Below are 25,754 nucleotides of genomic sequence, written 5' to 3' on the forward strand. Positions count from 1 at the left end.
TGCACACCCTGAAGTGTGGAGTGAGTGGTGTGGTTTTGCTCTGCCTCTGCCCTGCATATGCTGCTTTTAATCAGATGAGCGCTTAATCCTGTAGCGAGTCTTATTACGCCCTTTGCCCTTTCCCATTCCATCTGTTACATGTCTCATTGTCTATCCTCCAAATGGAATAAGCTATATTTTTTCTCAGACTTATTTTCTTTCCATGTTTGATGTCTTTCAGAAATAGGCCTGGAGCCAAGAATTACAATCAAGCTGAAGTGGGTCTGACTGAGGATTTTCAGTACCTTGAGTTACCTTCCCTAATGCTCCACTTCTGTTATCAGCAAAGCCTCCAATTTTGATGGCTTTTAATGTAGGGTACTGGGGAGCTCTGCAGTTGGTTTCACAGATCTTCCTCTTAGGACTGCCATTACTGTCTCCCCAGGGTGTAAAAGCCTCTTGGGGCACACAGTTATGGTGGCGTCCAGTTGATCAGTAGGTCTGTGTCCCAGCCATGCTGCAGAGCCCAGATATATGCTGATGGATGGATCATAATCTTGTCTCAGTGGGCCTTTCTAATCCTTTTGATCTCTTTGGCTATTTGCTATCTTACTGACCAAATCATTCATACACATCAAAACCAGCTCAACTTGGAAATAGACCTCAGGGCCTCTGTCCTGGGATTAGTAAAAGAATATAGACAAATCTTCCTCAAGGAGCATATTTCTGTTTATTGTAGTTTCTCTCCTTCGCAGGTATGATAAGGTTTTACTCTGGAAGAATGAAAAATATTTAAAAGTTGTTGATGGTATGGCAAGTTCCAAATTTGGTTCTCTTTCAGCAAGCACAGCCCCATACACCTGGGCTCTGTCTCTCTTTTGTATTATTTATTTTTGTGTCTGTGTGTTTCCTCCAATTTTAAGGTCATTTGAGGGGAGGCTTCTTGTCTCTCATCTTTCAAGCCCTTCTTCACCCTACCCTACTCCATCCTAGTGCTAAATCCTTTGTTTTCCATATGGAAGGCAATTGATAAATGTTTCCAAACTCAATAAATATTTCTGGCTTGTAAGTCAGTAATTTCCTTATTTGATACTTCTTTAGACTGAAAGACTTACTGATAGGTTCTTAGATGGAATGCAGGGGTTAATGTCCTTTGAGTAATAAGGCCAGACCAGACATGTGGAAAATATGAAAGTCACTCCACGTGCAGTCCTATGGGGGAGATTTTGCTATGCCAGATGCAGAATCTTCAGAGTTCTAGGGATGCAAATAAAACATGAGGTTGATGCCGCATCCAGTCTTTTTCGACTCTCTTGTTTACTGCTGTTGCTGTCTGACAAACACTCAAACTTACTTTGCAATAGATGGAAGGAAAGGTGTTTTAGACCTAGGAACACAGGTAAACTAAGGCCCAGGACCTGCCTTAAAAGTAGCATCCAGAATCCTTGGTTGGTTCCCAGACCAAATTAGGCTAGTACACGCCCCACCTTGAACTAGACAGGAATCAATCCAGCCTAAAAAACCAAAAGGAATAAGACATAGGGCAAATGGCCACTTGGCTCTCTACATTCTGTTCCTAATTATTGAGTGTTTCAACCCAGGTATAGCATGCTCCCTATCCTATTTGACACTTTCTTGTTGCTTCTCTCTATTAATAGTCATTCGGCTTCTGGTCAGCCAAGGATAATTATGCTTCATTACCACCCCTGGGTAAAACTCTGGTTGCCAGAAATTCTCTTTGTGTTGTATTTGAGAACAATCCAAGTTTCTGCCTCATCGAGGGGGGTGGAGGGGTGGGTCAGGATCGGCCATTATGAACAAATGATGAAAGTTTAAGGCACTAGGAATCTTCACATGAGTTTCCAAGTAGAGAAGTATGGAAAATGTATTATAGTAACTTTCTGTGTTTTGAAAGTAGACCCCCTCTTGTTCAGGGCTGGGTGGTGAGAAACCTGAGATAGTATCTCCCATTTATGTAGTGATAGCCATGAATTTGGAAGGCAGAGAGGTGCCACCCAGGACCAACCACACATGGACATGCAGTACATGCCCTGCACAAAGCCTGCCTCCAGTCAGTCAGGAGGAGGGTGTGACTTTTTGGTCATTTGTCTGCCCACAGAGGGGATGCCTTTTTGAAATTCTAGTAATACTAAGCCTTCTAGTCATCTACCCACCAAGAAGAAGGAAAACTATCACTAAGATTGTGTCTCCATCATAAAATCACATTCTAGCTCGGCAGAGACATAGGATATCGTCTTTTGCTTTTAGATAGTGTTCTTTGCCTAGCTCCATCATTTTGCTGTGTGTGTGCTCAGGGGCAACCCAAAAGGCTATCTATTAAATTTCTTCAGGATGGCTCTTCTCTCTACTCCTTTCCTGAGCTCCAGTATTTTAAACTTAAAACTCCAGTCCTGACTGATGCAACACCACACATAGCTACTAAATGCTGGACTTCAGGCTCCTGGGAATCCCTGGTGATCGATGCCAATTAGATTGCCATAAGCCACAGCTGAAAAAGCCAACAGGAACTTCGAGCTTTCTAATCTAGGCATAAACAGCCGGGTAGTGCTTCTTTGAAGTTCAGAAATTGGGAGATGGTATGTGGGCCCTGGATTGGGAGAGAAGGGGGTGAAACATTCTGGTAAAAGTAAATATAGGCACAAGCCAGTTGTGTCACGAACAGATAGTTTCTTAGCGTGCCTTGAACTTAAGTTCGAGGAAAGGAACTATATTTCAGGAACTTGAACTTTTTTTTTTTTCGGTACGCGGGCCTCTCACTGTTGTGGCCTCTCCCATTGCGGAGCACAGGCTCCGGACGCGCAGGCTCAGCGGCCATGGCTCACGGGCCTGGCCGCTCCGCGGCATGTGGGATCGTCCCGGACCGGGTCACGAATCCGTGTCTCCTGCATCGGCAGGCAGTCGCTCAACCACTGCGCCACCAGGGAAGCCCAGGAACTTGAACTTTAAAACTCAGGGTTAAGAGAAGCAATGAGATTGCAAGTTCCATAGGCATGGGTTATGCCTTACTTATTAAGTGTCTTTGCAGCTGCTAAGATAGTATTTTACCCTTGGTGGGCACTCAATAAATGTTTATTTAATTGGATTGAGCTTTCTGCAGATAAGGAGGAAATTGGTTGATAGTCCTGATTTGGGTATTTTTCAGTCCGTTTTCTCTGTACAATTCTGTGATTCTAGGAAGGCCAGCAGGCAAGAGAACAGCAGGTATGAAGGTCTGGAAGAGATTCTGTGGGGCTGGAACATGAAATGTGAAGGAATTCTGGTGAGAGATGCGGCTGGAGAGGTATGTGGAGACCAAGTTATGCAGGATATCTTCAGTTGGTTAAGACATTTGGACTTCATCCTAAAAGCAGAATGGAGCTACAGGAGGATTTTTAGTGAAAAGCATGACATGCTTAGATATACATATTAGAAAGATCACTGGGTTCAGCATAAGGAATGGATTGGAAGAGCTCAAGTAGGGTCAGGAGACCGGTTGGGAGACTTATCTCAACTTTGGGAAATAATGATTTTTACCTGAACTAGGCTGGTGGTTGTGAGAGTGGAGAAAAGTGGATGGATTCAAGAGAGGATGGTGACAGTGTTTGACGCTGATTGGATGTGAGGGACCTTGGGTGGGGAGGAGCAAGGAGTGAAGGCTGAGTCCTAGGTCTCTTATATGGGCAATGAAAGAAGATGGTGCCATCAACAAGAGAAGAGAGAAGGAGAAATGGCTGTGAGGAGGCGGTAGAGAGAGAAGATGATGAGTTCAGTTTTCTACAGATTGAGTTTGGGGTGCTTGTGGGAGTTTGGTAGTTTCATGAATGGGTCTGAAGTTCTGAAGAGAGATATCAGTTGAAGTACAGGTTTGGGAATATATGCTGTGCCCATGGGAATAGATGAGTTTGTTCAGGGAAATACCAACATTTGGGGCTTGGCAGAAGGAGAGGGATACATAAAGCAACCTAACCATGAGTGGTCAGAGAGGTAGGCGGCAAACACAGAGAGGTGTGCATAGGGGAAAAGAGAATTTAAAGAAAGAGGAAATGTCCAGCTTCCTTACCTTTAAGTCATCCAATCTCTAGGTTCCCAAATATTTCAAACTACTTTTGGCCAATAGGCCCTAGATTAGAAAAAATGCATATCCAACCACTCCTATATGAATGATATAGCCTAAGGTCATTGGTCTATTTTATTTAAATATATCTGGGTTCTGCTCCGTCTGAGGATTTTACCTAATGCTAAAGAGAAAGAGAAGAAGTCCTCATCATACAGTGTACAACCACACTAAAGGTAGCCAGCAGGGAAATTGACCTATAAGTACTCTGAGCACATTAAGGTAAGAACATTTTTAAAAACGGTATGTCTTTTGATTATGGTCTAATGTGATGATTGGTGGAACTGGAACTGAAGAGTGGCAGGAAATATTAATGGAAGATAACACACAGGCTTTTGTTAGAAAGAGCAATGGGCTATATCTGTTCCCAGAGGGAAAGTTTGATGAGTAATGATCCTGATATACGTTTTAAACATTGTGATGATGGCATAATGGGTACTGCTTTTACTCTTTGGACAGCAGACTCTCCTTTGCTGTAGTCGGGTCTATTACTTCAAGTCTGTTTAGAGGGCCACCTGAGGGTACACTGGAAGCATCACGACACCTATACACCTGTTCTAGACAGTGGGTGCTGTAAAACGCATGGTATAAGAGGCTGTAAGTGGGTGCTGTCACATCAGGGCTTGCTTTCCGTACAGAGGGAAGAGCGCCAATCCAAAGGTCTCGCAGGCGCGCTTTCCCCAAACTTCCCACCCCCCAGGTTGCTGATTAAGAGCTGATGATTCACATTTAGATGCCCTTGCACCTCCACTCCCTTCCTAACCATCCAAAATTTGAGTCAAGCTTGAACCCTGCTAAGAAAACAGATTTGCCCTTTTTAGTCTTAGCAGCACTGAAGTCTAAAGAGAGACTGTGGGAAGGCAGATCCTTAGTTCCCTCTTCTCCAGGCTGTTGGAGGAATTTCAGACCTCTGCTTGCCAAAGCACTTTTATGGAGCTCAGATTTTTAAATTTTTTTTTTTTTGTGGGGTGAGGGAATGCCTTCAGTGACTCACTCCCCTCCCCTCTCTGAGCCTCAGTTTTTTCCTCCTAACAGAGGGGTCTGGATTAGGGGATCCTAGAGGGCCCCAAGGCCTAGCCTGTGTCCCCGCCAGCTGGCCCCACCAGCAGAGAGCTTGTTCTCAGAGAGGCCCTTTCCTGGTGAGCTAAACTGGCCTGAAAGGACTGCTCTATATTTGGACAAGGCAAGTCACAATATGTCAGTTTGCAGAAAGGGAGCTTGTTTGGAGTGGGAACTCCATGGGAAGAGGCTTCTAAGTTGAAAATGCACACACCCTGTGGGATGGGGGGAAGACAGAGAACCCCAGTTGCTCTAAGGGGTCTAGAAATCAGAATGGTTAGTTTGCCTGGCCCCGCCAGTGCTTTGCTTGATTCCCTGGCCTCTTCATTTTGTGTTCACCTGCGAAGAGGCCCCTGGCTGAGAGAAGGGTGTCGGAGGTAGATGAACCTAGCTCTGTCCCTTAGTCGTTGTATGATCGTGAGTTGTTGGACTTTCTGCACCTTATTTTCTTTATCTGTTAAATGAGGATGCTTTATAGACCTGGATGAGGAATAAATGAGAAAACATACATAAAACAGCCGTACAGAGTCTGGCATGGGGGGCAGTTACCTCCTTCCGTCCCCAGTCCTCTTCTTCTTTTACCTTTGCTCACATTATTCCCCCCACCTGGACCATTCTCTCCACCTCTCCAAATTTGACTCACTTTCAGTGCTCAGCAAGATCTTTCTGCCTGTCCGAGTGCTCGAGTTCTCCTGCTGCCCCAATCACGTATTACCTGACTTCACATTCTGGTAACTGCCTTCTTTCTTGATACTGTTTTGCTGATTTTTCCCATCTAAACTGCTGCTCCCTGAGGGAAGAAATTTGTCAAATAACAGTTATCTTTCTATAATATCTGGTAAGATGTTGGGGACATAAGCAATATTTGAATGAATGAATACAGAAAGAGCTAAGTTACAGGGAGAATGCGGTAGGGGGCAGTATGTACTGTGGTTAAGGTCTGGATGCTGGAATTAGCCTGCCTAGGTTTGAATCCTGGTGTTGCCAGTTATGAGCTTTGCAACTTTAAGAGTTGTTGCATCTGTCTGTCAGTTTTCTCCCTGCATAAAGGTAGTGGCAAATATAGTATTTCTCTCCTAGGGTTGTTGTAAAGATTAAGGTTAGACTTGGAGAGTGTTTAGATCAGCGCCTGGCACGTGGTACTATATAAGAACCACCATTATTATTTTAAAAAACATGAGTTTAGGATTAGACAGGCCTGAGTTCAAAGACTGCTGTACTGCTTACTAATTATGTGACCTTGGACAGAAGTTATTCAGTTTCTCTGTGCTCCAATTTCCTTATCTGTAAAATAGGGATGATACGCCTGCCTAATAAGTTGTAGTGAAGACAAAATTAAGAGCCTAGAACACAGTATATGCCTGAGAACTGGTGGCTACTAGAAGCCTGCTTCAGTCTTCTAGAAGCAAGAGTTTGAGGTGACTGCATGAAGAGTCATTGCGGTGGCCTGGGCCCCATTTAGGAAACTGAAAACCTGGGGCTTGCCTTGACTGGGAAGGATTGAGAGAAGAGTCGAAACAGGGGTTGTGGGTACATTGTAGGAAGGAATAGGGAAGCTACTTTGTGCTGGTTGCTAAGCTGTATCACTAAAATCCTGACCAAATTAGGTCATTAGAGATACATTTGGAAGGAGCTAGAGACTTTTGCCTGAGTGAAATTCCGATACAAGTCCATGCATGTCACCTTTCTGCATATCTTTGATTATGTAAGGTGTTTCTCGTGTTTTGTCCTTACGTAGCCAGCTGTGTTACTGTCATGGTGATGCCACAGGCGTGGGTGAGTGGAGACGCGCCATCCTCTGCTGGCCAAGCGGATCTGTGATTCTTGTTGTCCGGGAAGGTAAAATTTGCCAGTTCAGAGCTTGTGTAACTGAGGGGTACCATTTAGCCTCTTCTGACCCCAAGTTGGGACTCTGAGAGTCCTAATTTCTACAGTTTAGTCTATTGATTCTCAGTCCCCAGATCTTATTTGGTGTGCTGAGTGATGGTTTAGGGCCTTAGGAAGCCTATCTCCCCTTAACTTCTGCCAGCAGTAAGAGGCTGACTGTTCTGCACTGTTCAGGGCAGAGGGATCTGAGTGGTTTCAGTCAGGAACCCCACTAGGTCCACTGGCCTTGAAGGGAGGTGTGGGAAAGGAAAAAAAGCAAAAAGAAGAGGCGGGCAGGGAGGCCTTGGCATTGCTGGCTTCTTCCCCAGATGGCGATGCTGTGTTCACACCATAGGACTAAGGGTTTGAACCTCTCTTCCAGCACCATCTGGATATAAGTTTAGACTTTTCACGATGCAGGCTTCTCACATCCCTTTCTTCTCTGTCCCTCTGTTGCTTCTTTGTTTGAATTTAATGCTGAATTCTGCAATGCAATAAATCCTTTGGTAAGGAGATGTAACACATTTATACCTCAGAATTACAGATTTGCTACATATTTGCTATATTATCTCACCATCTCATCAACATCTTGTGGCTTCGTTGTTAGCAGTGCCAACAACTGGTTTCAAATATCAAGATAAAAGTACCCACTTCCTTTTTTTTCATTACCTCAAAGTTCTTTATGATTACAGTCTTGTTTTTACTCTATTCCGGTGGGAGGACTCTCGATTAACTTCATTGTGCAGAATAAAATTCAGATATGGGGAAGTTCAAAGAAGGCAGTTAATTACATTCAGGTGGTGGGCCTGGATACCCCAGCTCAGTGGTACTCAACCTGGCCGTCCACCTGAGGATTTTAAAAAGGTACTCTGCTCTGGACCAACCCCAAGCCGATTAAGAATGATAGTCCATTGAGGCGGGAAGGATGGTTTAATCTTTTCAGGTGAATCTAATGGGTAAGCGTGGTTGAGATCTCTGCTGAATTTACTAAGGAAGCAAGACTTTCACAGTTTGGATTAGGAGATCACAGGAATGACTTGTAGCTGAAAATGTTAAGTTAAAACTTGCTTATGCTATTACTTTTCAAACTAGTTAGCATTTTGCATATGAAGGTTTTTGGTTAACTGTAGATTCAAGGCTCTGTCTTTGGGTTTTTCATTTTAAAGAGTAAAACTTCAGGGTAGGACTGGAGGTACTCACGCATTGTTCATCAGTACCTTAAATCATGAATATGTTGGTGTTACCCACCTGTGTTCTCTCTTTGCTTTATGATCGTGTTAGATAACCTAAGTGATTTCCAATGAGGTTAAGCAGAGTCCCTTCAGGGGGCTCTCCAGTCACTTTTTCAGAGTATATGCGTTTTCAAACTATACCCCGCGTCTCATCCCCCAGCTTCCTCATTCTGATCTGTTCCCTGCGGTAGACAGCCTTGGTAACTAATGGGAGTATATCTTTTGGGTATGTGAGGGCAGAAGTTAGGTTAAGGGCTACTTTCTTAGAAGTTTCCCCAGCACTCTATTAAGTATGGTATATTTATCCTTGTCTTTAGAGCTTTATGTGGAAACGTCAAGCTAGTTATTGCAAAAGACCTGGTACTGGAAATTCCTTGCATTTAATGTGAAAGTTTGATGCAGCTGTAGTTGGGATGGTGTGTTTTTTAGGGATGGAGTTCAGAGCAAAAGGAAAATGTTCTGTGTAAGACTTGCCCTAAAAAGGCACCTCTGACTGGCTGAGTCCCTCTTGAACCACTTTGGGATCCTTCAAGTTTCTAGCTTGGCTGGGTTGCTTTTGGAGCCAAGGAGAGTTCTAATCATTAGCATTAGTGAATTGTTGCTCATTAGCATTTGTGTGGAGTACCCAAATCACTGCAACAAAAGTGTGAAACCCCAGCTGGTGGTGGGGGGAGGGTGAGCGGGATTGTTTCTTCTTGGATTAATACCAGAGTTATTTCCCTTGGTGCAGATCCATTCTTCCCTGTGTGGGAATGTTTAACATTCATACTGTTAGGTGAGAGTCTCATTCAGAGAACTTTAAAAAAATACCCATTTTTCTCAATTTATCTTAAAAAACCCACAAACCCAACGGAAGTATACTTTCTCTGTACGATGACTTGTTCAGAAATTTGAAAAGACCTTCTGCTGCGTGAGAGAGCTTTTCCTGCAATGCAGGTCCACCAGTTATTCAAGCAAAGAGTTAACCGAGGTCAGGGAGGCTTCTCTGGCAGCCTGCAAGCTTTGTGCAATAGCCAAGCTGGGGGCTGAGAGAGACTGATATTCATTTGTTTGTGTATGAAGCTTTCATTCCCAAAGTCTTAGACATCACATACCAGGAAAGATGACTGTGAAAAGCACGGACAAGCTCAAGTGTTTCCTGGCTGTTCTGGTTGCCTTTGATACATCTAATTCTGCCTGACAGTGTTTGCCGCTTGGTTGTCCAAACAGAATTGTCTTCTTCAGTGGTGAGTGAGAATTAATTATTCACATCCAGTCGTCATCATAAATACTCTTATGTGAACCTGTGTCCCTAAATGAGTCTTACAGTAAAATCTTTAGTTTGGAAATCTTCAGTCCTCCCATTTTATTGTACCATGTGTAAGCTTCACCCTGGAATTGCATAGTTTGATGAGGTGTAATGGTCTTTGGTTCTGAGAAACTGTGCAGCGTGGTTGTGCAGAGAGGCCCAGCTAGGAATGTCTCCCAGGAGTTTGAGAGCTCTGTCACTTCCTTTTCCTCCATGGCTCCAAGTTTCTTGGGCCTGGATATAGCAACAGCACCCTCTAGTGTGTGATAGGGTGAGGATGGGCTCCTGCTTAACAAGGTGAGGTGCTTTGGCTTCACTGAGTGAGGTGTGGGAAACAAGGGGCTTGGCATTTATTGAACAGTACAGCTGAGCCTAAATATGCAAAAGCAGCATGTCTTCTAGGTTTTGACAGCTGAGAAAGGAAGATAGAGACAGCAGGAAGATAGGGTTTTAGATTATTTTACAAAGATGTGAAAGCTAAGGAGAGCCAAAGGAGGGAATCCGGAGGTCATTGGGGAAAGGAACTGTTCCTATGAACAGTTTGCTGTTCTTCCAAAGAATTCAAAGCTTGGCCATATGCACGGGGAGGAGGATGGATAGGGCCTGGCCACAGAGACCTTCCATTGCTGACTGAGGCTGGGCCTGCAGAGGGGCCAGAGCTTTTTTTAGAAAACTGAAATTCCAAACACTCCAAGCAGTGGTTTAAAGGCTACTAAAATGTAAATGACTGATAGGTATTACCTGACAACAGAGTTTTGATGAAAGGAACTAGACTTAAGTATAACAGGGAGCAAAAAGTGGGTAGAGATGGATTGAGTATAGAGAGAATGGAAGAGGGATGCTTCCATCCTTCATTTTGTTCATCTAGCAAATATTTACTGATGAACTGCTATTCAGTGACAGCTTCTGTTGTAGGTACTGGGTGTGAATTCACACTAGGTGTAAATAAAAGAGAGTCCCTGCCCTCATGGAGCTTATGTTCTTTACAGTTGCCAAGGGGTTCCAGGGCTCAGTCCTCCATGCTTACATTTTTATAGTGTGGTCTGTTTACAGGCAGAATGTCATTTGAGGACATGGAAAGTACCCACTGCTCAAAACTGTGTCTGCTCCAACTGGTCTCTCCTGCAATTTCCAAACCCAAACCCCTTGTTCAACAAAGACATGTTTTCTGAGAGAAGTAACCACGAAGTCAGACACTTTGTCCCCACGCTTGTCGTCTGGTGAAAATGAACAATCTGACGAGACCTGGAGGGACGGGGGTAACTCTGGCACTAGAAAATTGTGGCCTGGGGGAGTGTATTTTTCAGAGCCAAGGTTTCCTCATCAGTGGAAGCAGCTGTATTAATTCCTCTGTCAGATCCTTTCTGGATCTAACATTCTATTTTACATGGCAGGTAGCATCCTGGAAAGCACAGAGTGTGGTACATCCCTGGGAACACAGGGTAATTGTTTGGGGGTGGGGGCAGGACCGGATTAGACACTGTAAAAAAAAAAAAAAAAAAGAGGAGAGCATGGAGAAGGAGCATGATTTGACAACCAAATTAAGGCTATTTAAAAATGTTTCTAGGACATATATTCCTGGGTCCAATTTCTGACTAGAAGTTGCCTGCAAGGGAGGGTGGTAGTGTAGGTATGGTTGTTGCAGATTTTTTGGAAGCTCAATTACTGGTACTTTTGAGGATGCTAATGAGTTTTGAAAATTATCTAGAAAACTCATGGCCGTAGATCTGACCCCTGAGCTGCAGCTGCTGCTATAAAGAGCTTTATGGTGAAGATGTTCTTGTGGTGTGGAGTGCTTTCCTTTTAACTGCAGATGGAGTACCACAAGCTGATATTCTTTGAATCCTAGAGAGCAAGTGACCTACTTACTTACTATTGTGTCTGAAATATTCAGTTAGAGTATATTTTAGGAAAAACTTTTTCAGTTTGGAACATGGTTTTGCTTTTGTGAAAACACACACCCGTAGAGACACAAGATTAGTTTTCTTGGCTGTTCTGACCCACTGTGTCAGGAATAACTTTGGATACTGTATGACTTCTCTCATTGGAAAGAGGCAATGTAAAATCCATGGACTTCTTTAGTAAAGACTATTCATAACTATACCTTTATAGGCTCATGTGATGAAGATTAATGAAAGCTTTCGGTTTAGAATGAAAAAATGCACGAGTTATTTGCTAGGCTCTCTAACATCTCGAAGATGTTGATCCTGGTCTTTGCAGTTTATTGGTCAGGCTTTCTTTACCTTGTGGCTTTTCCCTTTGCAAAGAGTTTCAGCCTCTCTGTGAAGTACAGTGTAAATAGGTTTCAAGGTGGAGTGTGGGTGGGACTTCTTTTGCAAACTTTCTTCTTTCAAGACTTAAAGAAATCATACCCGGGACCAATTGAGAGGCAGAAACCTTGGGTGGCTTTGGAGTTTTCTATGTGTGTGTTCTGCCATCTGCTGGAAAAGGATCACCAAGCTTGGAAAGCTGACCGGCAGTGTGGAAGAGGGTGTGCACTCCTGGTGCCTCCATCCCTCTCTCAGGGCTGGGCAGAGTACACAGCAAAGCTTGTAAAATGCCATGATGTACTTGGTTTTCTGTTGGATCACCTTAACTCACAACCAGAGTTATCTCACAGGGATTTCCCTACCAGTCTGCTGAGCTCAGGTGCAAGTTGCTTTGGGAGCCTGCATCACAGTATCCTCTGGCCTCATTCTTCTGGGTATACAGTATGTTGATTGGGATTGCCTTGAAGTACTTTTCATTGGTTTAAAGTGGAAATAAAACAAAACATTCAATCCAAGTCGGGGGTGGGGGCAAGGTGGCTGCCTTCGTAGTGATGTTAGTATAAGAGGGCTAACTGATCTATTCAGGAAAGATCAGCCCTTTTTCTCTGAGATCATAATCTCCCTCCTTTTTGGTGTTAAAATGCCCTTTTACAAAATGATAGTAATAGATGAGAGTGATCATGTTAAGCATATATTTGCACGGCAAAAGTAAAAGTTAGCAACTGTGAGTCAGTTTCCTAATTCTTTTAAAAAACATTTTCGTGTCTGTGAAATCCCAAAGTCTGGGTTTGCTACTCCCTGTGGTCTCACCTTTTCCTTCATGTGACAACTCGAGTAGAAAAGTAGGGTCAACAATCCTCAGTTGTAGCTTCCATATTTTCCCTGGCAAATCCTCCGTGGATTTTTCTGTGCTATGACCCACATAGAAACACAAAAATAATAGTCTGGTAGAATGAGGATAATGTCTCCTTACTAACTGGGTCACTGCTTTATAGATGGATTTTGGTCTGTAGTAAATGCTTGGCCTGGTTTCGCACCCCTCTGCATCATTTTCTTCCTCTGGAGTTCTTGATGGAATGTGACCTTCCTGTCTGGATGTGTCTGTGGGACTCCCATGGGGAAGACTTAAGATTTTTGGCAGCCGGATCCTCAAGGCAACTGGGACAGGATGTGAAAGGCCAGCATCCTTGTTTCTTCTTAAAATTTCTCAGAGGCTTATAATCCTTTCGAAAGATTTTAAAATGGTAATATGACATTTTGATATCTAAGATTAGTTAAAGGTTCTAGTAACTGAAGTAATGAAACTGACTTTCTTCTTTATTAAGGGTTATACTTACAGAAACATATGATTTTTCCCCCAAATGTTTTAAGGCCTAATTCAAATAAAATTATAAAGATTAAAGATAAAAATACAACTGGAGTTACTCTGATTGAGGTAGGTTTGGTATTTGGCTCTGTGGAACCTGAATTGAAAATTGCTATTGTATAAAAACTGAATTGAAATTTATTTCTGAGAAGCTATTTAGCTAAGAGGGCAGATATTTGAGATCTGAGTAGGTGGAGGCTGGGAAAATAAGTTTGTACTGAAGCCAGAGCACATGGTGTCTTCATTGGACATATCAATAGATGTTCCCAGAGAATAAACGTTTTTGTATATTTATCTAGAGATAACAAGTGCTTCTGAACGAGCAAGGACATTCAAGATTGCAGGGTATGAGTTTCGTATGGGCACACACAGAGGCTTGTGACCTAAAGGCCATGTGAAGAAGGTGGAAAAATCCTCCCCAGTTAAATTTTCATGGGCCAGATTGTTAGAAACATGTCCAAGAAGTGATTTCATAAAACTTTTGAAACTTGGCTTAAAACCCTGGCAGATCTGTATCATCTGGTAAATATTTAGGACTTTGTGTATATTATTTTCAAGGAACGGCAATAAACTATACAAAAAAACTTTCTTCAGCAAAAACAAAACACTGCAGGAATGTTAGCGTTTGAATCAGAATTTTGTTTTTTTTTTTCCCAAGGGTAGCTGTGGGGTGGGGGAGAGGGAAAGAGGTCTTATTTCTGATAGAATTAGGTCAGTTTAAATTCTCTTTCATTGAAGGTGACTATCAAAGTTTACTATGATTTTCTTGTGAACTTAGAAACACTGGGCATATCATAGCTTCATTTTTTATCACCTGGTAGTTTTTTGCTTTTATTTTTAAAAATTTTCTTGCCTGAAAGAGCTTATGAGATTTCACCATTACCTGCACCTTAAAATCTCAGTATGTAACTCAACAGCAATTGAAAATGTGAATTTTCCTATCTAGTAGGAGAATTAAAAAGCAGGAAGGTAGAGTTCAGGAATAATACTCCCAAAAGGGAACAGTCAAACATCAAGGCCATGTTCTAGTTTCCTCAGGTCATAGCCTTCTGTTAATGATACCATCTTATATTTCTTTTCCAATGGGATTCACATCTGTTTGTCTTTCACATATCTCCTAAGGCAAATGGCTATAATATTCATGCCCCTATTATATAATTTGGGAAACAGAGTCATAGATGAGGAATTACTTTCCTGTCTCTCTTTTCCTCAATACATTGTTCTATTGTAGTGAGGAAAACACAGATGTCAACCAGTTATATATGCCAAGCACTTTACATGTATTATCTCATTATTTCCTATGAGGTAGGTGTATTTCTATTTTTTTTCTTTCAGATGAGGAAATAGTGGCTTATAGAGATTGAAAAACTTGCTGGAATTTATATAGCTAGTACGTGGCAGACTGGGGAACAGAAACCATTACACCATACTGCCTCTCCAGTAATATGCTACAGAGAAAGCAGCTTCCATAGCCCAATTGAACCCAGCTGTCTATTCCCAGGCTCCCAGCCTGGTACCTTTCTTCATGTCCAGCATTCAGTGAACCAAGGAGTTGATTTAGACCTCCCAGGAAAGGGGTCTGGAGAGGCAACAATGTCCTGCTCTCTAGCTTAGAGTTAGCTGTCACTGATAAGACCTCTCTAAGATGCTTTAAAACAGCATGATAAAAACGTAGTAAATGAATATATGTTCTATGCAAAGGCTCATGAAACAGCAGCTCAGCAATTGCCCAAGGCCTAACTAAGCAGGCAAGCAGGAGGCCTCACACTGGACACGCCTCCCCAGTGTGTAGGCAGACATCTTCTCACAGGCTGTATTCCCATCCTGGCCTCTTCCCTTTTCTGTTGACTTGGGCAGAGTCCCAACTTTTCCTTACAAAAGATCAAAACTAAGACTTCTTGGCTGTCCAGATCAGATCGTCACTAAGGTTTGGCCGTCTCTCAGAAAAGACAGGCTGGGTTGGCCTGAACTTTCCTCACTTGGCATTTCAGGGAGTTCATACTCCACTGAAGGACCTTAAAACCAACAACTGTCTCCTTCATACCGTAGTAATGGCTTTGACTCAAAAACTGAATGTAGCTGATGCCAAATAAATGGCAACTCAGACGATGCTATCCAGACTCGGCAGCTTTTAACCCATTTATCTTTAGAAACCTAACCCTTCTCTTTCAGACCCAGGCCTGTACAAATGAAATTCTATTTGGGTATAAAGTTTATTCTAAAACTAGCTTTTTGGACTGCTCCTGATTTTCAATACTAATGGCCATCTTTGTTACTTTTTTGATTATGAATTTTCTAGAAGGAATAATTTTGTAGAACACAAGTACTCTGGACCCTGTTTGTGCAGAATTCACTTTAAGGGAATGCCTGACTGTACACTATGTTAGAAGGAGAAAAGACATCTAAGCACTACATTTGTTCCTTTTTTCTTAGTTCTGTGAGCCTGTGAGACTTAGCTCTTCAGTTTCTCCCATGCCTCAAAAATTCAAATCTCAGGGACTTCCCTGGTGGTCCAGTGGTTAAGAATCCACCTTCCAATGCAGGGGACACGGGTTTGATCCCTGGTCGGGAAACTAAGATCCCACATGCCATGGGGCAACTAAGCCATTGTGCTGTAACTACTGAGCCTGCATGCTCTGGAGCCCGTGTGCCACAACTAGAGAGCCCGTGTGCCACAACTACTGAGCCCACGTGCTCTGGAGCCAGCGTGCCACAAGAAGAGAGCCCACGTGCTGCAACGACTGAGCCCATGCGCTCTGGAGCCCACGTGCCACAACTAGAGAGAGGCCCGTGCGTCACAACCAGAGGAGCCCGTGGGCTACAACAAAAGATCCCACATGCCGCAACAAAGATCCTGCGTGCCGCAACTAAGACCCGATGCAGCCAAAATAAATAAAATAAGTTAAAAACAAAAAAGAAAGCAAGCACTAAAGTTTCTTTAAAAAAAAAAAAATTCAAATATCTAAGGTACCCACCACAACAAAATATCACAAGTGCTTTGGGAATTTCAGAGGAGGAAGGGTGTGGTCAGAATGCTGCCTTCTTTTTCCTAGCACAGTCAGACAGCATCTGCTCACTTTCTAATTCACTACAGAAAAACTGACCTTTCATTTTAGCCTCTGCATATTAAGAACATGATTCCTAACATTCCATTCATTACAACAGAGACCCATTATTGTAAATATCTGGTCTCAGATGTTCATTATAATGCTGTGTTTCCTCTTCTGCTTTCAGAGAGGGAGGTAGTGTCACTTACATCTGGCATATGGGAAAGGGTTAAATAAACAGGGACTCATCAACCAGTTCAGCCCTGGCCCCAAGCAGCAGGTGGTTCTTTTGCTCTTCTCACTAAACTGGGACTTATACAGGAAACAGCCGTTGAGGAAGGCAGGTTAAGTAACTTAGCAGTTTTGTAAGGAACATGCATGTAAACCAGAGGATAATCCTTTCATGCCCCAAACATCTTATAAAATAGTGGTGGAACCAGATGTACAGGGGATCCCAAACATGCAGTTTCTGCACTGCAAACATTGTCCAGTCATGAGCTGTAGAAGTGTAGCTGGTGATGCCTTGCTTATGTCTTAAACTGAAGAGAATGAGGGGCTCTGCATTTAACAGGTTACATATGCTATCAAAGAAAGCTGTACCCCTTGGCAAAGTGCATCTTCTTTGGGGATCAGGACCTCTAACCCTACAGAGCCGAGAGTGATAAGGATGGGAAACACAATGACCCCCCGTGGGTCCTTGAGAATGATGGTAAGGTGGGGCCACTCCCGCTTCCATGTCTTGGTTCGCAGACTCATGAATTCTTCCTACTGGGACACAGCACCGTATAGATTCAATACTTACACTACATCCTTGGAAGATGGCACTCCATCCTTGCAGAGAATTGCTTCCAAGCTGGTATTTCAGCTATACCTTCAACAAGGCATTCCAATGCTCTGTCATGCCAGTGACTTCTGTCTGGTGCGGAGTGTGATATGACCAGTATATTCCATGGTCATGGGCCCGCTGCACATGTCCTTCACTGTGCAATGGGTTCCTGGTCATACACTGTGTTTTGTGGCCTTCCACGTCTGTGGGATAGGCACACTGTGATTCCTGATAGCGGTGCTGCTTGAGACTCGGCAGATAGTAAAGGCAACCCCATACTCAGAACAGGTGTCTACTCCTGTGAGAATGAGTCATTGGCCCTTGAAGGAGTATAGTCAGCTTGCTGCCAAGTGGCTAGTTGTTCTCCTCAAGGAATAGTGCTATATAGGATGCTCAGCTTTCATCTCTGAGGTTGAAAATTCAGAGATGGCAGTAGCCAGATTGGCCTTGATAAGTGGGGATCATGTTGTTGGGCCCAGGTATACTCTGCCATTGTGGGCCTGTGCCCATCTTGTTAGTTCAGCATGGTTGATGGCAAAGGCTGACTCATGTCAGCTGGCCGAGTCATTTTGCCTATTTAATTGCTCAGTGCCTGTTCCATGGTGGCACTTACGGCATTAACATGATACAGAAATCTTCACACTTCATTCTCACAATTACATGTCCATTTACATGTATATTTTTGTCTCTGATCTTCTGGTATCTTTTCCTTTCAGGTCCCTGACCAGTCAGCTGTCCCTCTAGCCTTGCCAGTCACTGCAATAATTTTGTTCTCCTGGCTTCTGTGCTGCCACCAGGGCTCAATTGCTTTGGGGCCCCATCAACCCCATCACTGTCAATAAGCCAAGCTTTGTGACTGCCTCTCTTACCATAGGCTCTGGCTTGCAGAGTAGAGCCACTACTGAAGTTCTTAGTGAAGCTGGCTCTCCTCTCCCTAGCAAATTCCTGATGGCCTTGGTCCATGAAGCATCCTCTTGGCTCTCCTAAGAAATACCATCCTCTGGTGAGTCTGTGGTATCACATAATGCATCCATTCCAGTATGCCAGCTTCCCCCAGCCTCTTTATCCCTTCTTCTACTGCTTGCTGTGGCCACGCAAGCATTTCCACTTTCTTTACAATAGGCTATAGTTTTCTCCAGGCTTCTAGGAGCCTCCTAACCGCAAGTTTGCTCCTTTGCTGGTGTCCTTGCCAGGATGTTAAATCCCATGTCCCAAGAGAATGCCCCAAGGCAATTTATTCTTGCTTACACAGTCTTATATTCCTCCTCCTTTGATTAAGCACACTTAAAATCCAGCCACAGAGGTCCTTCCCCGGACTGTCGGGACATGCTAATTCTAGCAGGTCTTTGCTCTCTTATCAGCCTTAGCACGTCACCACAGATTATGCCGGAATTTATCTCTAGTTATCAGTTTGGCAGGCAGGGGACAAGTGGGACTACTCCTGAAGGTGGCATGTACTTCTTGTGGCAGAGAGGCCTCTGTAGTGTCTTCCTTCATGGGGGATGTGCTAGCTTCTAACACTGAGTGATAGGCTCTGCAGGCTCTGAGGGTTTAGGAGAGCATGTAGAGCCATAAGCCTCTGGGGCTTTAACCCAGGTTCCCCTATATGGGTCTCAGGTTTTTCTAATTAGGATTTTTGCGTAATAGACCTGCCTTGGCTAAGCATTTAAATGTTTCTGGAGCTTTGGACTATTCAGCCATGTGTTTGCTCCTCAGTTGTGTCTATTCTCTCATTATGGGAGAGAAGGGTCTCTTTGTAAACTACCAAAAAGGTTTTCTGATTGTTATACTCAACTGTACTTATACTTTGTTAGAAGGTGCTCTCAAGTTGTTCATTATCCCTCTGCAGGACAATACAATTTAGTAATAACCAACTGACTCTACTGTCCTTTTATACATTGTTCCCCCCTTACCTTTCAAATGCCTGCATCTTCTCGGCAAGGGCATTCCCCTCCAATGGGATGTGTTCCCACATCACTACCAGTAACATCTTCAGCAGCTGGCCCACCATCTTGTGCCAGGGACTATCTGTGCCCCACAAACCACCTGGGGTATGCTCTTCTTTAGATGAGGGGTGGTTGATCCAGTCTAAAACTCTCATCTTACTGCCTGCTTTCTCAGCCCACTCCTGCTACCGATTGTGTCAGTTCATGTTCTCTGGATGTAGATGCCAAAATGGAATTAGAAGTGCAAGGGATTTATAGAGGGAGACACCTGTGAAGGATAAAGGGGAGTAAGAGCCAGAGTAGAAGGGAGAGCCTTTGGATGGCACTGTAAATCTGAAACCAGTGACAGAAGGGAGGGAAGAAAGGAGGAAAGGCTAGGAAGAGCCTGAGACTCAGCACAGCTCTGAGATAGTCTTAGGGGGCAGGTAAGGAACCAGAGTAAAGATTGCCCTTAGAGGCATCCTGCCCGGGCTGGAGTGGGCCTGCCCTAGTGCCCTGCTGTGCACAGTCACTGGCTGAGAGCAGTTCAGTCAGTCTGTGGCCTTGGCTTGAATGCTGCCTCAAAGCCTGGAGGTGCATCTGCTGGAGACTGGCAGCTAACCACATGCCGCACAGCAGGGAGATCTGAACAGTGCACCTCATGGCTGCCATCTCCACTTCTCTGTCTGTAGTCTTCCCTATCTTCATGGCAACATATCCTGTTCTTAGGCCAAAATCATGGACTTATGCTTTATTCTTTTCTCTTTTACGTTCTCCACAATCTGTCAGGATAACCTGTGGCCAGACCTTTATATCTTAACTAGAATCTGACCACCTCTCATTACCTTCACTGCTCTCATTGATATGAAGAGACACAGGGAGAAGACAGCTGTCCACAAGCCAAGCGACACCTGAAGCTACCACAAGCTAAGAGCGAGGCCTGGAACAGATCCCTGCCTAGGCCCTTCAGAGGGAGCATGGCCCTGCCAACACCTTGATCCCAGACTTCTGCCCTCCAGAACTATGAGACAATGAATTTCTGTTGGTTAAACCACCCAGTTAGTGGTACCATGTTTGTGGCAGCCCTAACAAACGAGTACAAATACCATCTCTCATTTGGATTACTGCAAGAGCCTTCCTGTTGATCTGTTTGCTTCAGTCTCTTTTAACAGAGTAGTAAGAAGGATCTCACTTAATGTAAATCAGATTATGTCACTCCTCAGTTCAGAAATCATCTGGAGGATTTCTGTTTTAGAGTAAAAGCCAAAGTCTTTACACAGGCCCACATTACATGTGCTTCCCCTTGCCCACTCTGCTCTAGGTACCTACCTTTAGTTTTCAAGCAGGCCAGGCTCTCCCACATAACGGCCTTTGCTAAAGCTGTTTCCTCAGACTGCCCTTCCTGCAAAGGACAAGGCTCATTCTCTCACTTCTTCCAAGTCTTTGTTCAGCTGTCACCTTCTTTACCTTGACCACGTTGCTTAAAATCACAATCACTCCCTCTGTACACCTGATCCCCTTTAACCTGCTCTGTTTTGTTCTTTTTCCATAGCACTTATCAACTAACGTAGGATATTGATTTTTTCAATTATTTATTACCTGTCTCCCTCCACTAGAATGTAGGCTATGAGGGAGAGGAATTTTTGTTTGTATCCCAAGCAAAATAACAGTGCCTGGTTCCTGGAAGATGCTTAATGTTTGCTGGATAAAGAAATGGGCTTTCCAGGATAGGAAACAGAATAAAATATTATACCGGATAGCCTGGTAGCACAACAAATCCCTCCACAATTTAATACCTGGCTTGCATCTTGTACCGAGAACTGACCTACCTTCATCCACCTAAGACGTATCAAAAGCATCCTGTGTCAGGCGCAAGATCGAAAAGGAGTAATGTTTGGTCTGTGCCTTCAAGGACTCAAGAGTCTAGTGGCTGGAGGCAAGCAAATGTGTGCCCTAGATTATCTTTTTGTCATCTCTCTTCTCTTTTTTCTTTTTTTAAATATATAGTAGAAGTAAGGCAAGGGGTACTAGTGAGTGATGACAGCCTGGTAGATTTATTTTGCTTCATATAGTCCAAGCAGGCTTTCTTTGAGGGGAACTTGAACCTTATTTCAGGTATCACAGTAGCATTAAAATCTTCCCTCTCCCACCCTGTGTCTAATAAAACAGTATAGGTTTCACATAAAAAAGATGTCATTATCTGGACTATAATGATTAACCTATTTTAAAATACAGAGACATTTCTATTAATGAAAAATTATGATCATTATGCAAGTTTCTGACTAATCCTAATTGCTTCCAGGCCAATTTCATGAAAACTTGTAAATAAAAAGTGCCGCTGGTACCGTTATGCAAAAAGAAGCCTTTAAACATGATTTATTTAAGTCTGGTGAATGCAGTGAAAGATAAAAATAAATTAATAATCTGTTCATAATCTTAGGTAAAAAAATAGGTACTTATAGTCCTATTCAAAACTTTTTTTTTTTTTAAAGAAGATGTTGGGGGTAGGAGTTTATTAATTAATTTATTTTTGCTGTGTTGGGTCTTCGTTTCTGTGTGAGGGCTTTCTCTAGTTGTCGCAAGCGGGGGCCACTCTTCATTGCGGTGCGCGGGCCTCTCACTGTCGTGGCCTCTCTTGTTGCGGAGCACAGGCTCCAGACGCCCAAGCTCAGTAGCTGTGGCTCACGGGCCTACTTGCTCCGCGGCATGTGGGATCCTCCCAGACCAGGGCTCGAACCCGTGTCCCCTGAATTAGCAGGCAGATTCTCAACCACTGCGCCACCAGGGAAGCCCCTATTCAAAACTTTAATTCTCTGAAATGTCTTTTCATGATCTGTCAAAATATAAAATATTTAAAAACTATTTCATTTATTATTATTATTTATTTACTTTTTTATTGAGGTATAGTTGATTTATAGTATTATATTAGTTTCATGTATATAACCTAGTGATTCAAAATTTTAAAGAATTTTTAAGAAGCAAAATTTTGAGAAGCTTTACATTTTAATTGAATTATTTTTCTTGAAAGAATATTTTTAGTAGTTCTCGATGTCTTGTCTTTGATGTGACTTAGAAGTCTTGAGTGATTACTCAAGGAAAAAGCAGTGTTTTTGTGTGTGTATATTTTTCTGTTCGTCATTTCCTCCCTTATTCAGTGTTTCTTGAGTGACTACTAATATAAAGAATTGTCTACTTTGTATTAATTGCAGTGACTTTAAAGGAAATAGTTTTTGTATCTCTTTTGGCTTAAAATTCTTAGTCTGCAAGAGGGAAAAAGCCTTGTACATAATTGAATGAGGAAAAGAGTAAACAATGTCAAGAGTTCAAGGTTTAAGAAAAACACCTATATTTCCACCTCTAAATGACAATTACTATTTGATTTAAAATATCAGTTTCTCTATTTTTATTCATTCCTATTTTTTTCCCAAAAGAAGAATTGCTACTTTCTTCCTTAATGTGAAAATTTTCATTGATGTTCTTTCCCTCTCTTCAAGATAATTTCTGAAAATATTTTCTTCATGTATATTTCCTTCTCTTATTTTGTGACATTTCCATGTTTTCTATTTTCTAATTAGCCTTTTTATGTGCAAACTATATTTGTTCACTTTTAAATTGTTTATTACCTATATAGTTATTTTCATTTTTCAACTGCTATACCTTTTTTTTTAACCTGAGAAAATAGTTTGGGTATACTGATTTGGGATGCAATACATTACAATTTTTTCATTTAAATGAATGGAAAAAGTTTTTAAACTTAATGGCTTTTCAGTTTGCAGTCTGTTTTTTAGGAATGAACAGAAGTTCCTAACAGGTATCAGTGTATCAATTTGTGGATCAACCTAAAGCATGTCTGTGGAGTAGATTTGGCCAGCAGGATGCTAGTTAGTGACATTCAATGAAGAATGGCTGCAAAAGTACTGTAAATATGTTAGCGTGCTGAACAAGCTATGGGGGTTATTATTCTAGGCCTTTCAGGGTGCAGGGTGGAGGGTGGTGCTTTTTTCTTTTTAACATCTTTATTGGAGTATAATTGCTGTACAATGTGGTGTTAAAATCCTCAACAAAATACTAGCAAACAGAATCCAACAGCACATTAAAAGGATCATACACCATGATCAAGTGGGGTTTATCCCAGGAATGCAAGGATTCTTCAATATACGAAAATCAATCAATGTGATACACCATATTAACAAATTGAAGGATAAAAACCATATGATAATTTTAATAGATGCAGAAAAAGCTTGTGACAAAATTCAACACCCATTTATGATAAAAACTCTCCAGAAAGTGGGCCTCACATAATAAAGGCCATATATGACGAACCCACAGCCAACGTCATTCTCAATGGTGAAACACTGAAACCATTTCCTCTAAGACAGGAACAAGACAAGGGTGCCCACTGTCACCATTATTATTCAACATAGTTTTGGAAGTTTTAGCCACGGCAGTCAGAGAAGAAAAAGAAATAAAAGGAATCCAAATCGGAAAAGAAGAAAAGCTGTCACTGTTTTTAGATGACGTGATACTATACATAGAGAATCCTAAAGATGCTACCAGAAAACTACTAGAGCTAATCAATGAATTTGGTAATGTAGCAGGATACAAAATTAATGCACAGAAATCTCTTGCATTCCTATACAATAATGACAAAAAATCTGAAAGAGAAATTAGGGAAACACTGCCATTTACCATTGCAACAAAAAGAATAAAATACCTAGGAATAAACCTACCTAAGGAGATAAAAGACCTGTATGCAGAAAACTATAAGACATTGATGAAAGAGATTAAAGACAATACAAACAGATGGAGAGATATACCATGTTCTTGGATTGGAAGAATCAACATTGTGAAAATGACTCTACTACCCAAAGCAATCTACAGGTGCAATCCCTTTCAAACTACCAATGGCATTTTTCACAGATCTAACTAGCTTTTAAAAAGCTCTAGAAACTCACCTCAAAATCCCTTGAGTAAATCAAGTTATTCTCAGATTATTGCCCTGGTCCCTTGCCTTTTTTTTTTAATCTTCTTTGGCCTTTTTCTTCAAAGATATCATCCTATTTTTATTTCTCTTTCTTCTGAAATATAGTTAACCTACTTCTTTTTGAAATTTTCTGGATCTCATTGAATTTCTGGATTTGAGAAGTCTTTTAATAGATTTCAGAGTGCTGTCTCATTCATATTATGAGTCTAAGAAAGGTATTCTTTACTCTAAGAAACTTTCTTCTTTCACATTTCTGGATGTTTCCTTTATTTCAGTTCCATCTTGTTTTCCCTTCACTTTTTTGTCTTCTTCCTGGAAGACACAAAAACTTCCTCTTACTGAATTATCATTGGTTTATTTGTAGAGTGATTCCAAGACAAAATGTCAGATTTTTCCTTTCATGTTAGGGAGATACTCCCAACATCTCTTCCTCTCTGGGCCTCTGGTAGGTTCATTTTCATAAATGCCATTTTCTAGTTTTCCTTTAAGAGTATATAAACAGTCACTTCTGTGATTTTCCAGAGTTTGCCTTATCTCTTAAGGGCACCAGATGGCTTACTCCATATTCTCATGTTAGGCTCACTTACTTATGTACCATATTCAAAATGTCAAAACCAAGTGATCTTGGATTGTTTACTTTTGTTATTTTAATTTATCTGAATTAGACAACTTACCTCCTTCCAGTTAAACTCAAACTCTTAGGCTTCCCTGAATGTTTAATTAAAATTTTTTCTCCAGGTCCTTTTCCAACCTTTTAGCACATCAAGACATTACAATTATGTTTCTGGAATTCTCTTCTCTAGCTAAGTTGAGGGCTTTGGTGGTGTCTCTTTTCCGTGAAAGGCTAGTCCAGTCTCAGACTCCTCAGTTTCAACTTTAATAAAAATTGTTCCAGGGGACTCCCCTGGTGGTCCAGTGGTAAAGAATCCACCTTCCAATTCAGGGGATGCAGGTTCGATCCCTGGCCAGGGAACTAAGATGGGGCAACTAAGCCCGCGTGCCACAACTACTGAGCTCACGTGGCTCATCAAGAGAGCCAGCGTGCCACAAACTACAGAGCCCATGCACCCTGGAGCCTGCGCGCCACAGCTAGAGAGAGAAAACCCGTACACTGCAACTAGAGAGAAACCCGAGCAGACTGCACGCTGTAACGAAAACGATCCCACATGCCTCAACAGATATCCTATGGGCCGCAACTAAGACCCGATGCAGCCAAAAGAAAAAAAAAAAAGAAAAAAAGGAAAATAAATAAAATAACTAAATATTAAAAAAAAAATTGTTCCAAAACACAAATGCTACCCCCCTTCCTCTCTCCTTTCTGTTTGTTAAATTCAGGAGTTGTCTGCTCATTCTGACACCGTTTGATTGAAAAACCAGTTCTTGGGAATAAAAGTTTTTATTCACCGTAATGTTTAGGGGTCAAATTATCAGTCAAAATGTGACCAAAAAACATAATGCTCCATCTTCTCATGTTCTTAGCCTTTTCCTTCTTTATAGGATTTATCCTTTAGTATGCTTTGTATTCCTGAAAACTGGCTTGAGAGTCCCTCACAAAAAAGGATTCATCTTATTATTTTTTGAATTGTGAATCAACTTGTTCTCATTTCAAAAGGATCTTTTCTCCTCACTTTGAGTGATAAAGGTTCAAAAAAATAATTTCTCTGCACACTAAAAATTCGTCTTTAGAATGTAAATGAAAACCACAGTGAGATTCCACTTCATACCCACGGGGATGGCCCAGGCTGGTGGGGAGGGTATAATGGGTATGAGGCTTCTTTTGGGGATATGAAAATATTCT

The 25,754-nt window shown here is 42.1% G+C and overlaps 1 protein-coding gene across 4 annotated transcripts in view; it reads left to right on the top strand.

The window, feature by feature from the left end:
• AKAP6 (A-kinase anchoring protein 6) overlaps positions 1-25,754 on the top strand; it is a 598,070-nt gene that overhangs the window by 34,988 nt on the left and 537,328 nt on the right. For 3 of the 4 annotated variants that reach the window (XM_029238347.1, XM_029238344.1, XM_029238346.1), the window contains exon 2: positions 3,175-3,280. The exons of the other annotated variant lie outside the window; for it this stretch is intronic. The gene's annotated coding sequence lies outside the window, so the exon portion shown is untranslated. The remainder of the gene's footprint in view (positions 1-3,174; positions 3,281-25,754) is intronic. 4 annotated transcript variants of the gene reach the window in all.

The sequence above is a fragment of the Monodon monoceros genome, unplaced genomic scaffold, assembly GCF_005190385.1.
Source record: "Monodon monoceros isolate NGI ecotype Baffin Bay Population unplaced genomic scaffold, NGI_Narwhal_1 Super_Scaffold_21, whole genome shotgun sequence".
NCBI classification, from domain to species: domain Eukaryota; kingdom Metazoa; phylum Chordata; class Mammalia; order Artiodactyla; family Monodontidae; genus Monodon; species Monodon monoceros.